The 15529-nt window shown below is 42.3% G+C and overlaps 1 long non-coding RNA gene across 1 annotated transcript; it reads right to left on the bottom strand.

The window, feature by feature from the left end:
* Positions 1–6928: 6928 nt before the first annotated feature.
* On the bottom strand, positions 6929–12215 carry LOC123059597 (uncharacterized). The gene is made up of 6 exons (XR_006427491.1): positions 12115–12215; positions 9208–9358; positions 8964–9006; positions 8424–8535; positions 7891–7984; positions 6929–7052 (listed from the first exon to the last, which is right to left on the bottom strand). It is a non-coding gene; the product is annotated as an uncharacterized lncRNA (long non-coding RNA).
* Between the last annotated feature and the right edge of the window lie 3314 nt (positions 12216–15529).

The raw sequence follows: 15529 nt of genomic DNA, 5'->3' as shown, positions 1-15529 counted from the left end.
AAGTTAAACGCAATTCTATTGTTAGATTAACAAGACTACGTTCTACATCATCAGAGCATGAGTAACCTTGAAGTAGCACGCCTGTTAGCAGTACTTTTTCAATTACTTACTGCTATTGATTTTATCCAGCCGTGGGAATTTAGAGGAAGAACTAATTTCATTTTTTCATGTACCTTCAGGAAGATTTCCAGGGAGCCCTTTGATGACTGCAAAATTTAGGAGTGTACCATGCAAGTTTAGAGAGGGACATATCAAGTTTACTATGAACAAAAACCTGAAGGTTTTGACAAACAGCACACTTGAGGTTCTTGTTTAATTGGAATAAAGTTGCAAACCGACTTTTCTTGCGCTGTGCTAAGATCATAGAATTTTATTCTGTCAATTCAACGATCATCACAGGATTAAAACTGGCTCTACAGGAAATTACTAATTCTCTGTACTGCATTTCAAAGTTATAATAGAAGGAGACATGAGCTGTGATAGTGTAAAAAAATTACACTATTTGAAGGTCTATTTTATGCACAATCTCCGCCAAGAGATCGAGGTGTCGGCCTGCAAAACAGAACCCACCTCCGCCATGGTCTTGAACCTAGCTTGATTATCATCCATGCCAAGATGTACCTATTGCACGTAATGTCCTACTCTTTAGTCCTTACCCACCGTCTTGTTCAACAATGGTGATCAGTGCTGGGCGAAGGACTACGTCAAGGGTGCGGTGGCCAATCGAGCCGCTAGACGGGGAGGCAACGCAGAGGACATGTTCACCGGCGCCATGGATGAGCAAGACAATTAAAGACCTCCAGGGGACTCCACAAAGTACTCCTGGTCTGCGGTCGCTGCCACAGCCAGTCTGCTCGCCACGCGGCGCTACATGGCGCTCATGTTGTTCCTGGAATTTCGGCACTCAGCCATGGCCACGATGGCCTCGGTTGCTGCCCACCGCGTGGCCTTGACCAATTGGCACAAAGGTAGCCCCGGCGACGCCCACCGCGCGACATACAGGTCCTCCTAGCTAGCGACGACGGCATCGCGAAAATCAATTTTCAAAAATTCAGACAATTTTTAGACCACAACAGGTCTATAGATTTTGGTCAAACCACCCGACCCAACGCAGCTCAATTCCACAGAACCGAGACGTCTCTGTCAATCTATACTAACAGGAGGACAGTACCGACACAACGAACCTGAATACCGAGCTAACACCTCTCAAAGACCCTTCCATCCATTGAATCGTCAAGTTCTCCATGAATTCATGTGATATTTAATTTGTTCCCTGTCACACACGGTGAGCATCTCGCTAATTCATCGGTATGTCATATTTGGCATCAATTTTTCAATCACGTACTAACTGTTGTCAAAACATAGCTTGGTATTGTGTCCGGTGCTCCTAATCTCTCTGGAATCACTGTCAAAAGTAGGAGAGCAATCAGGTTTGCCAAAACATCAATGATCTCTTTGTCTAAGTAACTGGATCATGGCTTTCCTTGGATTCGGAAGCATGCATGGTTAAAAAAAAATCTGAATCATGCACTTGATTTCGTGAAAATTATTGCTGGCCGCCTACATTTTAAATTCATATTTAAAATTTGGCATCAACACATTGGACGTCATGGAGGCCATGGTGCAACCAAGAAAAGGTCTGCAATGCATGTGTATTAAAGTCATCTTTGGAAGAACAAAATTTCGAAGTAAATTACCGTAGCATGAATCATTGCTATGTCGTTAATTAAGCTTAGCAAATGTTGTTCAATTGACCTGATATAATTAGGTTAATGTTCTTTCCGCATTCTTCAAAGAAATAAAATTGCTTTGGTGTGGTACGTGCAAATCTGTTTATTATGTTTCCTTCTGTATCGAAGAAAAGAAAATTGAGTTGCACTTTAAGCTTTGTATATAGGTCGGACGTGCAAGCAGGGTTAGAAGAAATTTCATAATCAATAAAGGGCATTTCAAGACTTACTAATTAAACCTTAATTTCTTATTTGTCAACATATATGTACGATCCCCATGATTTATTCTCTCAAGTCTCAATAATATATCAACTGATGAACATAATGGCTCCTTACATATTTCAATTAATTGTGAATGTAATTTACATGTTTAAATTAACCAATTCTTTGCAATGAAAATGAGCATGTCCTTTAAGTGCAGTGCTATGTGAACATAGGTCACAATGTCTATAAAATACATTACATGACTTACGTTGCCAAGAATGTCTCATTGGTAGAGGAAGAGTGGGAAAATATCTTAATGATAACAGGAGAGAGAGAGAGAGAGTATCTCAGTGATGCAGCAAAATATGGTCTTGAGCCAATGGGCAAGGAAAGTGTGGCATTTTTTTCTCCCGGTGCAACGCACGGGCATGTTTGCTAGTTTGTTTGTATTGCTACTTATGATAGCAACCTTTATTATGCAGTCTATCGCTTTTATTCTTTGCCATCACAAGTTCATACAACGCTCAATTTTGTCTTACACTAAATGATCTAACACTCTTTAGAAGCAATTTTTATTACCTTATTGCACCGATGAGAACTTACTTGAAGGATCTTATTCAATCCTTAGATAGGTATGGTGGACTCTTGAAAATAATATTTGTGTTTAAGGGTTTTTGGATGCACAAGTAGTATGTCTACTTGGTGCGGAATTTTTGACTACCAAAGATGGGGGGCAAGCACCACATGTTGAAGGTGTCGGGGAACATAGTAATTTCAAAATTTTCCTACGCACACACAGGATCATGATGATGCATAGGAACAAGAGAGGAGAGTGTCGTCCACGTACCCTCGTAGACCGTTAAGCGGAAGCGTTATGAGAACGCGGTTGATGTAGTCGTACGTCTTCACGATCGACCGATCCTCAGTACCAAACGTATGGCACATCCGCGTTCAACACACGTTCAGCTCGGTGACGTCCCACGAACTCACGTTCCAGTAGAGCTTGGGGAAGAGTTTTGTCAGCACGACGGTGTGGTGACGATGTTGATGAAGTTACTGCAGCAGGGCTTCGCCTAAACACCGCTACAGTATGACCGAGGTGGATTATGGTGGAGGGGGGCACCTCACACGGTTGGGGGAGATCTTTGTGATCAACTTGTGTGTCTAGAGGTGCCCCCTGCCCCTGTATATAAAGGAGCAAGGGGGAGGCCGGCCGACCCTTGTTGGCGCGCCTAGGAGGATGAATCCTCCTCCTAGTAGGAGTAGGATTCCTCCCTTTCCTACTCCTACTAGGAGGGGGAAAGGCAGGGAGAGAAAGAGAAGGAAAGGGGGGCGCCGCCCCCCTTCTCCTAGTCCAATTCGGACAGGGGGAAGGGGGCGCGCTGTCTGCCCTAGGCCGCCCCCTCTCTCTTTCCCTTATGGCCCAACAAGGCCCATTAGTCCCCGGGGGGTTCCGGTAACCCCTCTGGTACTCCGGTAAAATCCCGATTTCACCCAGAACTATTCCGATGTCCAAATGTAGGCTTCCAATATATCAATCTTTATGTCTTGACCATTTCGAGACTCCTCGTCATGTCCGTGATCGAATCCGGGACTCCAAACTAACTTCGGTACATCAAAACATATAAACTCATAAAACCGATCGTCATAGAACTTTAAGCGTGCGGACCCTGCGGGTTCGAGAACAATGTAGACATGACCGAGACACGTCTCCGGTCAATAACCAATAACGGAACCTGGATGCTCATATTGGTTACTACATATTCCATGAAGATCTTTATCATTCAAACCGCACAACACTATACGTTATTCTCTTTGTCATCAGTATGTTACTTTCCCGAGATTCGATCCTCAATATCCCAATACCTAGTTCAATCTCGTTACTGGCAAGTCTCTTTACTCGTTCCGTAATACATCATCCCGTAACTAACTCATCAGTTATCATGCTTGCAAGGGTTATAGTGATGTGTATTACCGAGAGGGCCCAGAGATACCTCTCCGACAATCTGAGTGACAAATCCTAATCTTGATCTATGCCAACTCAACAAGTACCATCGGAGACACCTGTAGAGCACCTTTATAATCACCCAGTTACGTTGTGACGTTTGGTAGAACACAAAGTGTTCCTCCGGTATTCGGGAGTTGCATAATCTCATAGTCATAAGAACACGTATAAGTCATGAAGAAAGCACTAGCAGTAAACAAACGATCAAGTGCTAAGCTAACGGAATGGGTCAAGTCAATCACATCATTCTCCTAATGATGTGATCCCATTGATCAAATAACAACTCATGTGTATGGTTAGGAAACTTAACCATCTTTGATCAATGAGCTAGTCAAGTAGAGGCATACTAGTGACACTATGTTTGTCTATGTATTCACACATGTATTAAGTTTCCGGTTAATACAATTCTAGCAATAATAAAAATTTATCATGAAATAAGGAAATGAATAATAACTTTATTATTTCCTCTAGGGCATATTTCCTTCAGAAGGATCTATGACAATATAGCTTCTATGTGAATATGAACAAACATAAATCATTATGTTGTCTTCCTTGTCCAACGTCAACAATTTTGGCATATAATATTTTGATGGGGGCTCACAATCACAAAAGTTTCCAGGATAGTGTATTTGCATGTTAAAGTTCCCTTCCTTATAGTAATAATTCATGAATTGCTTGTATGACCAATATTGTGATTGTCAAGCTTCAAAATATTTCAACTTCAACTTCAACTTCAACTTTCCAAACCCAATGTGAAGCTACTAGTAGGTATGCTATGAACATATGATTTCAACTTCATTATATTCACATCATTCAACAATTTACTAATAGGATACAAGTGAAGGACAAGAGCAAATGACAAGCTACTCCAAAAAGATATAAGTGAAGATAAAGCGAGTAGTTAAGTAAATAGGTAGCTATTTGAGGACTCTCTTGAAGGAAATATGCCCTAGAGGCAATAATAAAGTTGTTATTTATATTTCCTTATATCATGATAAATGTTTATTATTCATGTGTGAATACATAAACAACCAGAGTGTCACTAGTATGCCTCTACTTGACTAGCTTGTTAATCAAAGATGGTTAAGTTTCCTAGCCATGGAAAAAGAGTTGTCTTTTGATAAGCGGGATCACATCATTAGAGAATGATGTGATTGACTTGACCCATCAGTTAGCTTAGCACGATGATCGTTTAGTTTGTTGGTATTGCTTTCTCCATAACTATACATGTTCCTATAACTATGAGATCATGCAACTCCCGAATACCGGACGAACACTGTGTGTGCTACCAAACGTCACAACGTAATTGGGTGATTATAAAGGTGCTCTACAGGTGTCTCCGATGGTGTTTGTTGATTTGGCATGGATCAAGATTAGGATTTGTCACTCCGATTGTCAGAGAGGTATCTCTGGGCCCTCTCGATAATGTACATCACTATAAGCCTTGTAAGAAATGTAGCTAATGAGTTAGTTATGGGATGTAGCATTACAGAACGAGTAAAGAGACTTGCCAGTAACGAGATTGAACAAGGTATTGAGATACCGACTATCGAATCTCGGACAAGTAACATACCGATGACAAAGGGAACAACGTATATCGTTATGCGGTTTGACCGATAAAGATCTTCGTAGAATATGTAGGAACCAATATGAGCATCCAGGTTCCGCTATTGGTTACTGACCGGAGACATGTCTCGATCATGTATACATAGTTCTCGAACCCGTAGGGTCCGCACGCTTAACATTCGGTGACGATCGGTATTACGAGTTTATGTGTTTTGATGTACCCAAGGTAGTTTCAAGTCCCGGATTTCATCACGGACATGACGAGGAGTCCCAAAATGGTCGAGATGTAAAGATCGATATATTGGAAGCCTATGTTTGGACATCGAAATGGTTCCGGGTGAAATCGGGAGTATACCGGAGCACCGGGAGGTTACCGGAACCCCCCGGGAGGTATATGGGCCTTATTGGGCCTTAGTGAAGAGAGAGAAAAGAAGCAAAGGAGGGGGCGCCCCCCCTTTCCTTCCTTCTTCCTCCTGCTTCCTTCTCTCCTAGAACCAACAAAGGGAAGGGGGGAATCCTACTCCCGATGGGAATAGGACTCCCTTGGGGCGCACCTACAGAGGCCGGCCCCTCCCCCTGCTCTACTCCATTATAAATGGGGGAGGGTGGCAACCCATGGACACACAAGTTGATCATTGATCTTTAGCCGTGCGTGGTTCCCCCCTCCACCATAATCCACCTCGGTAATATCGTAGCGGTGCTTAGGAGAAGTCCTGTTCCGGTAACAACATCATCACCGTCATCATACCGTCGTGTTGACGAAGCTCTCCCTCGAAGCTCTACTAGATCGTGAGTTCACGGGATGTCACCGAGCCGAACGTGTGCGGATCGCGGAGGTGTCGTATCTTCGGTACTAGACCGGTCGATCATGAAGACGTACGACTACATCAACCGCGTTGTCATAACGCTTCCGCTTACGGTCTACAAGGGTACATAGACGAAACTCTCCCCTCTCGTTGATATGCATCACCATAATCTTGCGTGTGCGTAAGAATTTTTTTGAAATTACTGCGTTCCCCAACAGTGGCATCCAAGCCAGGATTATGTCACTACCAGAAACGCAAATATTTTTGTGGGTCAGAAACCGACAGGAAAATAAGGAAAACCATCAGGAATAGTATTTCCTGTCGGCCAACCGACAGGAATACCCGTCAGCCATAGCTTGACAGGGATAGGAGAAAATGCCTGTCGGGAGACCGACAGGAAACCTATTCCTGTCGGGTGGCCGTCAGGGAATGTAAATCCCTGTCGGGACAGAACCGTCAGGAAAATAGAATTGGGTGAACAAAAAAAATAAAATGGATAGAAATACATTTTGCATAATTGATCTATTTCACAACAAATCAAGAACATACACAGCTTAAGAGGTTACATTAATCATAGTTTTAATAAATCACATGTACTTTGTATACAAATCCGTCTAATTTGCATACAACAAAGGAGGAAGAGCACATCTAATAACACATAAGTTCGTCAACTACATATGAAAAACATGACCTCATTTGTTACTCAATTACAGCTTGAATTGGCTTCTTTTCCAGATTAGCCTGCACCAAAAAGACTCATCAATCTGTTAAAGAAAGGACTCATGGAGGTTGTACATTTTATGTCAAATGTCAATTGCAAAAGTACGATTGCAAGAACTAGGACCATTGATCTGTGATATAGTAAGAACCTATTCGGCATCTTAGTTTCTCAAATTAACTTGGCCAAACCTTACCTCCATCCCTCTAAATCCATCACATAATAACTAGGTGAAACTATAAGTCGCAGAATTGTACACAAAGTTGACACCAAATTTAATTGATGGAGCTGCAAACCATATATGTGGAACATCATTGCAGCAAACTTGCTCATTAGTTTTAATAGTATGTACCAGAAACAGATGTCCTTCTCTATAGACAAAAGCTTCTGTACAAAACAGTACCCAGATTTAAGAAGCATGGAGGCTACTTTTTGAAAAGAAAAACATGCAGGAACAATCTTATTATAATTACTTCTCTTTGAAGTATTGTCATTAGTTAAAAAAATCAACAAAATAGCTTTTGCAGCTTAGTATAGTATGAAAAATACTAGGGGGGCAAGGCCACGAGCTGGGAGATGACATTCGCCGGAGGCAATGGACAACTAAATTCAACATCAGACCACTTGTTGAGTGTTGTGTTCCTGGTCTCCATTCCAACATTTCAAAACAAATTAGTTTTCAAACGGGTACTCAAAATCATAACCGTCTTTATGTGTGATGGCTGGTTGACATACAACTAAAACAATATATTTTTAGCAGCTAGTTTAAAACTTGTACCAATTGATTAATTTCCAAGCACGAAACTAAAAGAACACACGGCAATCAATTCATGCACTTGGCAATTAAGCAAAAAATCATACCTCCACCCAGCAGCTCAAGGCCAACTCAACAAACACACAAAGCAATCTTAATTCTGTTGTCGCCCTCTTATCCTTTGCAAAGGCTATTTTCTGTCTGTGAAAATATGTATAAAGACAGTGCTCATTACATAATCTAATTAGAGATAAGTAGAGTGTAGGTGGTAATATTACATGTATTTCAACGGAAAACAGAACAAATGCTAATCACACCATGTATTCCGCTCAATCTTAGTGTAGTAAAGAATTCAGAATTTATGGAAACATATGGCTGTCTTCAAACTAATTTAACAAATTAAGGCAGCAATAAATGGTTGCAGTCCCTCAAATGTGGTAATAGCGGTTTCACCCAAGATGGTTCTGCGATGGGAGAACATAAATAAAATAATTGTTTTTCTACATAAGGCTACTACAATCAGTAGATTACATGCATAACAAATGAGGACAGATTGATGATATGACGTGAGCACACAACTTTACCAAGCTTATCGGCATAACACAAAATTATTTGATTTTGTAACAGTAGGGAATGGTACCTCTTCATCTGGAGGAATAATGATACATTTTAATGCCACCAGGTGATAAACTCAACTTCTTGTTTGCAACCTCTCTGCTGTGCCAATGATATTCCTTGAACTTGCAATGTAACTGCCGAATAAGTCAAAAATACTAACGTAGTGAAAGGTCAAAAGGTATGATAGACAAAAATCCCAAGGAACTATAAGGATAAGTACCATTAAGACTGAACCAACAAAGAAAACACAAGCACAAGACAGATCAAATGATCCTGAGCATACTAAATACAGAATGGCATTGTAATGTATAGGATAAAACATGGTAGAATATCACATCAATATAAGGAGCATCATTGCTGCCTAAGAGAAAGAAAAATATAAATTAAAGAGCTACCCTACTGAATATCACATTAACATAAAGGGCGACAAACAAACAGCTTCATATCTAACTGTATCTGGTCTTATCATGATAACATAATAAAGAAACAGAAACGACCGAGTGATTATAAACCCTGTTTTGGAGCTTCACATCTAATTGTATATGTACTTAAGCATGACAACCTGATGATATTAACAATGTCTTCCCCAGATTCAGTTTCTTCCCCTGCATCATAGTGGAGATGAGCTGGTCAATGTGCTTTCACGTACACAAGTTTAGAATAACACAAGTCAACATTTGGCACAAAAAACCCAGCAATTATAGTTGTATGCAAGCATTAAAATAGTAGTATATGTCATTGCACTTCATAAATAGAAAAGCAAGAACCAAGAATAAAGATGCAAGACGGCAGGGGAGAAGGATTACCTATTTTTATTCTGGTGAGCTCCGTGGAGTGTTTATCCACCTGCTCCTGTTTGTACTCCCATGTTCATGGAGCAACGTCTCCCCTGGTCTATCACCAACTGGATGTGTCCCCCCAACTTGAGGCAGTCGTTGTCATCTTGGTGAGGCGGATCTGTGAGGGGAAGTGTCACTAGTAGAAAAAGAGGCTTCCGTCCAGCCCCATTAGTCGCGAAACTGTAGGAACCGCGACTAATGAAGTCTTTAGTCGCGGTTCGGCAGACGAACCGCGACCAAAGGCTTGGGCCAGGGCGCTCGGTGGCCGGCTGGTGCACGTGAGGGGCTTTAGTCGCGGTTGGCCAGGCCAACCGCGACTAAAGGTGCCCAAAGGCCTTTAGTCGCGGTTGGCCAGGCCAACCGCGACTAAAGCTCCTCCCCTATATATACCAGTTCAGCGCACTCACTTAGCCATTTGGTGCCACTTCTCTTCACAAGGGGGTGTAGGTTTGCTTTTGGTTCCTCTTATGCACACAAGGTGTTTGATGAAATGCCCAACAGCGTGAAACAAACATGATATGAAGTGTTGGAGCCACACTTGAGGTTCCTCCTCGATCGCGGTTAGCAACTTGAACCTTTCATGCATGTGTGTCATTGATAAAATATGCATGTGTGTTGTTCATTGTTTAATTTCTATTGTTTATAGCTAGTTACTTTAACAAATGCATGATGGTTAATTAAATATTTTATATTATAATAATGCAGATGAATCGGCAATGGATGTACGGTAACCGACTCTCCCGCGAGTTCACTACGGGTTTGAAAGATTTCCTCGTAGTGGCTAATGCGAACAAGCAGAAGGGTTTTGTTATCTGTCCATGTGTTGACTGTAAGAATCAGAAGGGTTACTCTTCCTCAAGAGAAGTTCACCTGCACCTGCTTCGGCACGGTTTCATGCCAAGCTATAATTGTTGGACCAAGCATGGAGAAAGAGGGGTTATAATGGAAGAAGATGAAGAAGGGGATGATTTCATCGATGAAAGCTATCTTGCTCATTTCGGTGATACTTTCATGGAGGATGCTGAAGGTGAAGGGGAAGGTGAAGGGGCAGGTGAAGGGGAAGGTGAAGGGGAAGGTGAAGGTGAAGGTGAAGAAGAGGCACGTGATGAGACCGTTGATGATCTTGGTCGGACCATTGCTGATGCACGGAGACGCTGCGAAACTGAAAAGGAGAGGGAGAATTTGGATCGCATGTTAGAGGATCACAGAAAGTCGTTGTACCCTGGATGCGATGATGGTCTGAAAAAGCTGGGCTGCACACTGGATTTGCTGAAATGGAAGGCACAGGCAGGTGTAGCTGACTCGGCATTTGAAAACTTGCTGAAAATGTTGAAGAATATGTTTCCAAAGAATAACGAGTTGCCCGCCAGTACGTACGAAGCAAAGAAGGTTGTCTGCCCTCTAGGTTTAGAGGTTCTGAAGATACATGCATGCATCAACGACTGCATCCTCTACCGCGGTGAATACGAGAATTTGTGTCCTAACTATATTGTTGTGTCCGCTATTATACATGCAGAATGAAGATTAAGGAATGCAGAGTAAGGAACATCCATGATGTTGGGTTCATTGACCCACACATCGTTAATGGATATGTGTTGGAGCATCACCCCGCCGACATGGAGGCAGACCTGTGGCAGTTTCTTACAAAGCAGGAACTCAAAAGTGATATTCTATTTCCTTACCATTTTGGGTGAGTGTTTCTGTCTTGAGCACATTCTCTTTTGTTTACTCCATGCATGGTATGTGGCCGGCTAATCGATGAGTCATGCATGACGTACCGTGCATGTATCGTGTCCGCAGGTTCCACTGGATTCTGCTAGTAATTAAAGTTGACACCTCAGAATGTCTCGTCCACGACTCTCTGAATAAGGATCCAAAGCTTTGGGTCGACATGAGAAGAATGCTGCAGAAGTAATTATTTTCATTCATTTGCGCTCTATATCGATCGGCCTATTTCGTTCATTTCCTAATATCAAGTAACTAATAACTCTCTTGTTCATTTAATTTTCTTTGCCTCGTAGGGTTTGGAGACGGTTCGTAGATACAAAGGTCGGTGAATTCAAAAAAGAGCTAGAATTCAAAAGGGCAAAGGCTAAGAATGGTGAGGATATTCAGCCAGCGGGGACCAATCTATGTGCATACTATGTCTGTGAGATGATCTGGAGATACACCTCTGAGCGGGTTCCGAGTGATACCAATGCTCAGAGGAATAACCTCCGGATGATGCTTAGTCCAGAAGCTCGCTTCCGACCACTTCAAGAGGAACTAGCTGGATGGTTCAGGAGGGAAGTCCTCCATCCTAAAGGAGAACACCATTACGAGGACGTAGAACTTTATATGCATTAAATTATGTATGGAAACTTGTTCAAAATTGTATATGGTCATCCGATGATATTGAATATATATTGTATATTCCTCTTGAATTCTTTTTGGTTTTAATTTCAAATTTGTTTGAAATTGTACATTCATATGCATGTATTTAGTACCGTAGAATATGTGAAACTCCTTCAAAATTAAAATAAAGCACAAAAGAAATAAAACAATACAAATTAAACAGAAAACAGGTTTAAGAGGGGGGGGGGGCTAAAACCCTAAACCTGCGGCGGCCTTTAGTCGCGGTTGGCCAGAAGAACCGCGACTAAAGGTCCTCCGCCCCGACGGCCACCTGGCGCCCACGTGGACGGGCCTTTAGTCGCGGTTCTTAAGCATTCGCGACTAAAGGGTGGGGCCTTTAGTCGCGCCCGTTCGGTCGCGGTTGCGCAACCGCGACTAATGGCAGTTGCGAACCGCGACCAAAGGCCCTTTTTCCACCAGTGTGTTGGATCTGTAAGGGAGGCAGAGAGGAGAAGGAAGGGGCGAACAATCAGGCAATACCGTCGCTGCTTTCCCAGGTGGTGACGACTCAAGGACGGGGCGCTCGGGCGTGCTGTGAGGCGGACGTGCACAGGCGCCGACGAGGACACGGCTGGGTCGCTCCACCGGTGAGGACGAAGAACAGTAGGCGAGCAGGTGGAGCGGCGGACTGGTACGACGAAGGCCGCGACCGATGCTGCTGGGGCAATGTTGAGGGTTGGGTCGAAGACAGGGTAGCTGGAGTTGTGGACGTGGGTATATACACATTTCGCGTTTCTGGTAGTCTGTGTAGATATTATATGCACGAGTAGAACACAAAGGAGTTGTGGACGTGGGTATATACATATTGGTTACCGTCACTAGTTGATTCTTGATTCAGCGGCATTGTTGGATGAAGCAGCCCAGACCGACATTACGCGTACGCTTACGCGAAACTGGTTCACCTGACGTGCTTCGCACATAGGTGGCTAGTGGGTGTCTGTTTCTCCAGCTTTAGTTGAATCGGATTCAACGAACAGGGCTCTTTCTGAAGATCAAAAAGCAATCACTATATCGCGTTGTGGTCTTTGATGCGTAGATAAGAACGGTTCTTACTCATCCCGTAGCAGCCACGTAAAACTTGCAACAACAAAGTAGAGGACGTCTAACTTGTTTTTGTAGGGCATGTTGTGATGTGATATGGTCAAGACTTGATGCTAAATTTTATTGTATGAGATGACCATGTTTTGTAACATAGTTATCGACAACTGGCAGGAGCCATATGCTTGTCGCTTTATTGTATGAAATGCAATCGCCATGTAATTGCTTTACTTTATCACTAAGCAGTAGCAATAGTTGGCGAGACGACAACGATGCTTCGTCGAAGATCAAGGTGTCAAGCCGGTGACGATGGTGATCATGACGGTGCTTTGGAGATGGAGATCAAAGCCACAAGATAATGATGACCATATCATATCACTTATATTGATTGCATGTGATGTTTATCCTTTTTGCATCTTATTTTGCTTAGTTCGACGGTAGCACTATAAGATGATCTCTCACTAAATTTCAAGGTATAAGTGTTCTCCCTAAGTATGCACCGTTGCTACAGTTCGTCGTGCCGAGACACCATGTGATGACCGGGTGTGATAAGATCTACATTCACATACAGCGGGTGCAAGCCAGTTTTGCACACGCGGAATACTCGGGTTAAACTTGACGAGCGTAGCATATGCAGATATGGCCTCGGAACACTGGAGACCAAAAGGTCGAGCGTGAATCATATAGTAGATATGATCAATATAGTGATGTTCACCATTGAAAACTACTCCATCTCACGTGATGATCGAACATGGTTTAGTTGATATGGATCACGTGATCACTTAGATGATTAGAGAGATGTCTATCTAAGTGGGAGATCTTAAGTAATTTGATTAATTGATCTTTAATTTATCATGAACTTAGTACCTGATAGAATTTTGCATGTCTATGTTGTTGCAGATAGATGGGGCGTGCTGTTGTTCCGTTGAATTTTAATGCGTTCCTTGAGAAAGCTAAGTTGAAAGATGATGGTAGCAACTACACGGACTAGGTCCATAATTTGAGGATTATCCTCATTGCTGCACTGAAGAATTAAGTCTTGGAAGCACCGCTAGGTGACAAACCCCCTACAGGAGCAACGCCAGATGTTGTGAACACCTATCAGAGCAAAGCTGATGACTACTCTATAGTTCAGTGTGCCATGCTTTACGTCTTAGAACCAGGACTTGAACGATGTTTTGAATGTCATGGAGCATATGAGATGTTCCATGAGTTGAAGTTAATATTTCAAGCAAATGCCCGGATTAAGAGATATGAAGTCTCCAATAAGTTCTACAGCTGCAAGATGGAGGAGAATAGTTCTGTCAGTGAACATATACTCAAAATGTCTGGGTACCATAACAACTTGACTCAATTGGGAGTTAATCTTCCTGATGATAGTGTCATTGACAGAGTTCTTCAATCACTGCCGCCAAGCTACAAGAGCTTCTTGATGAACTATAATATGCAAGGGATGGATAAGACGATTCCTGAGCTCTTCAGAATGCTAAAGGCTGCGGAGGTAGAAATCAAGAAAGAGCATCAAGTGTTGATTGTCAACAAGACCACCAGTTTCAAGAAAAAAGGTAAAGGGAAGAAGGGCAACTTCAAAAAGAATAGCAAGCTAGTTGCTTCTCATGTGAAGAAACCCAAGTCTTGACCTAAGCCTGAGACTGAGTGCTTCTACTTCAAAGGAACTGGTCACTGGAAGCGGAACTGCCCCAAGTATTTGGCGAAGAAGAAGGATGGCAAAGTGAAAATATATTTGATATACATGTTATTGATGTGTACTTTACTAATGCTCGCAGTAGTGCCTGGGTATTTGATAGTGATTCAGTTGCTAACATTTGCAACTCGAAACAGGGGCTACAGATTAAGCGAAGATTGGCTAAGTTGGAGGTGACGATGCACGTGTGAAATGGTTCCAAAGTCGATGTGATGGCCGTCGGCACGCTACCTCTACATCTACCTTCAGAATTAGTTTTAGACCTGAATAATTATTATTTCGTGCCAGCGTTGAGCATCAACATTATATCTGGATCTTGTTGGATGCGAGATGGTTATTCATTTAAATCAGAGAATAATGGTTGTTCTATTTAGATGAGTAATATCTTTTATGGTCATGCACCCTTGATGAGTGGCCTATTTCTACTAAATCTTGATAGTAGTGATACACATGTTCATAATATTGAAGCAAAAAGATGCAGAGTTGATAATGATAGTGCAACTTATTTGTCGCACTACCGTTTAGGTCATATTGGTGTAAAGCGCATGAAGAAACTCTATTCTGACGGACTTCTGGAATCACTTGATTATGAATCACTTGGTACTTGCGACCCATGCCTCATGGGCAAGATGACTAAAACTCCGTTCTCCGGATCAATGGAGCGAGCAATAGAGTTATTGGAAATCATACATACTGATGTATGTGGTCCAATGAACATTGAAGCTCGCGTTGGATATCGTTATTTTCTCAGCTTCACGGATGATTTGAGCAGATATGGCTATACCTACTTGATGAAACATAAGTATGAAACATTTGAAAAGTTCAAAGAATTTCAGAGTGAAGTGGAAAATCATCGTAACAAGAAAATCAAGTTTCTATGATCTGATCGTGGAGGTGAGTATTTGAGTTATGAGTTTGGACTTCATTTGAAACAATGTGGAATAGTTTCCAACTCACGCGACCTGGAACACCACGACGTAATGGTGTGTTCAAATGTCATAACCGCACTTTATTAGATATGGTGTGATCTGTGATGTCTCTCACTGATTTACCGCTATCATCTTGGGGTTATGCTTTACAGACGGCTGCATTCACGTTAAATAGGGCACCATCAAAATCCGTCGAGACGACACCTTATGAACTGTGGTTCGG

Source organism: Triticum aestivum, chromosome 3A, assembly GCF_018294505.1.
Source record: "Triticum aestivum cultivar Chinese Spring chromosome 3A, IWGSC CS RefSeq v2.1, whole genome shotgun sequence".
NCBI classification, from domain to species: Eukaryota; Viridiplantae; Streptophyta; class Magnoliopsida; order Poales; family Poaceae; genus Triticum; species Triticum aestivum.
Note: the sequence above shows the minus strand (reverse complement) of the source record. Positions and strands in the feature narration are given on the sequence as shown.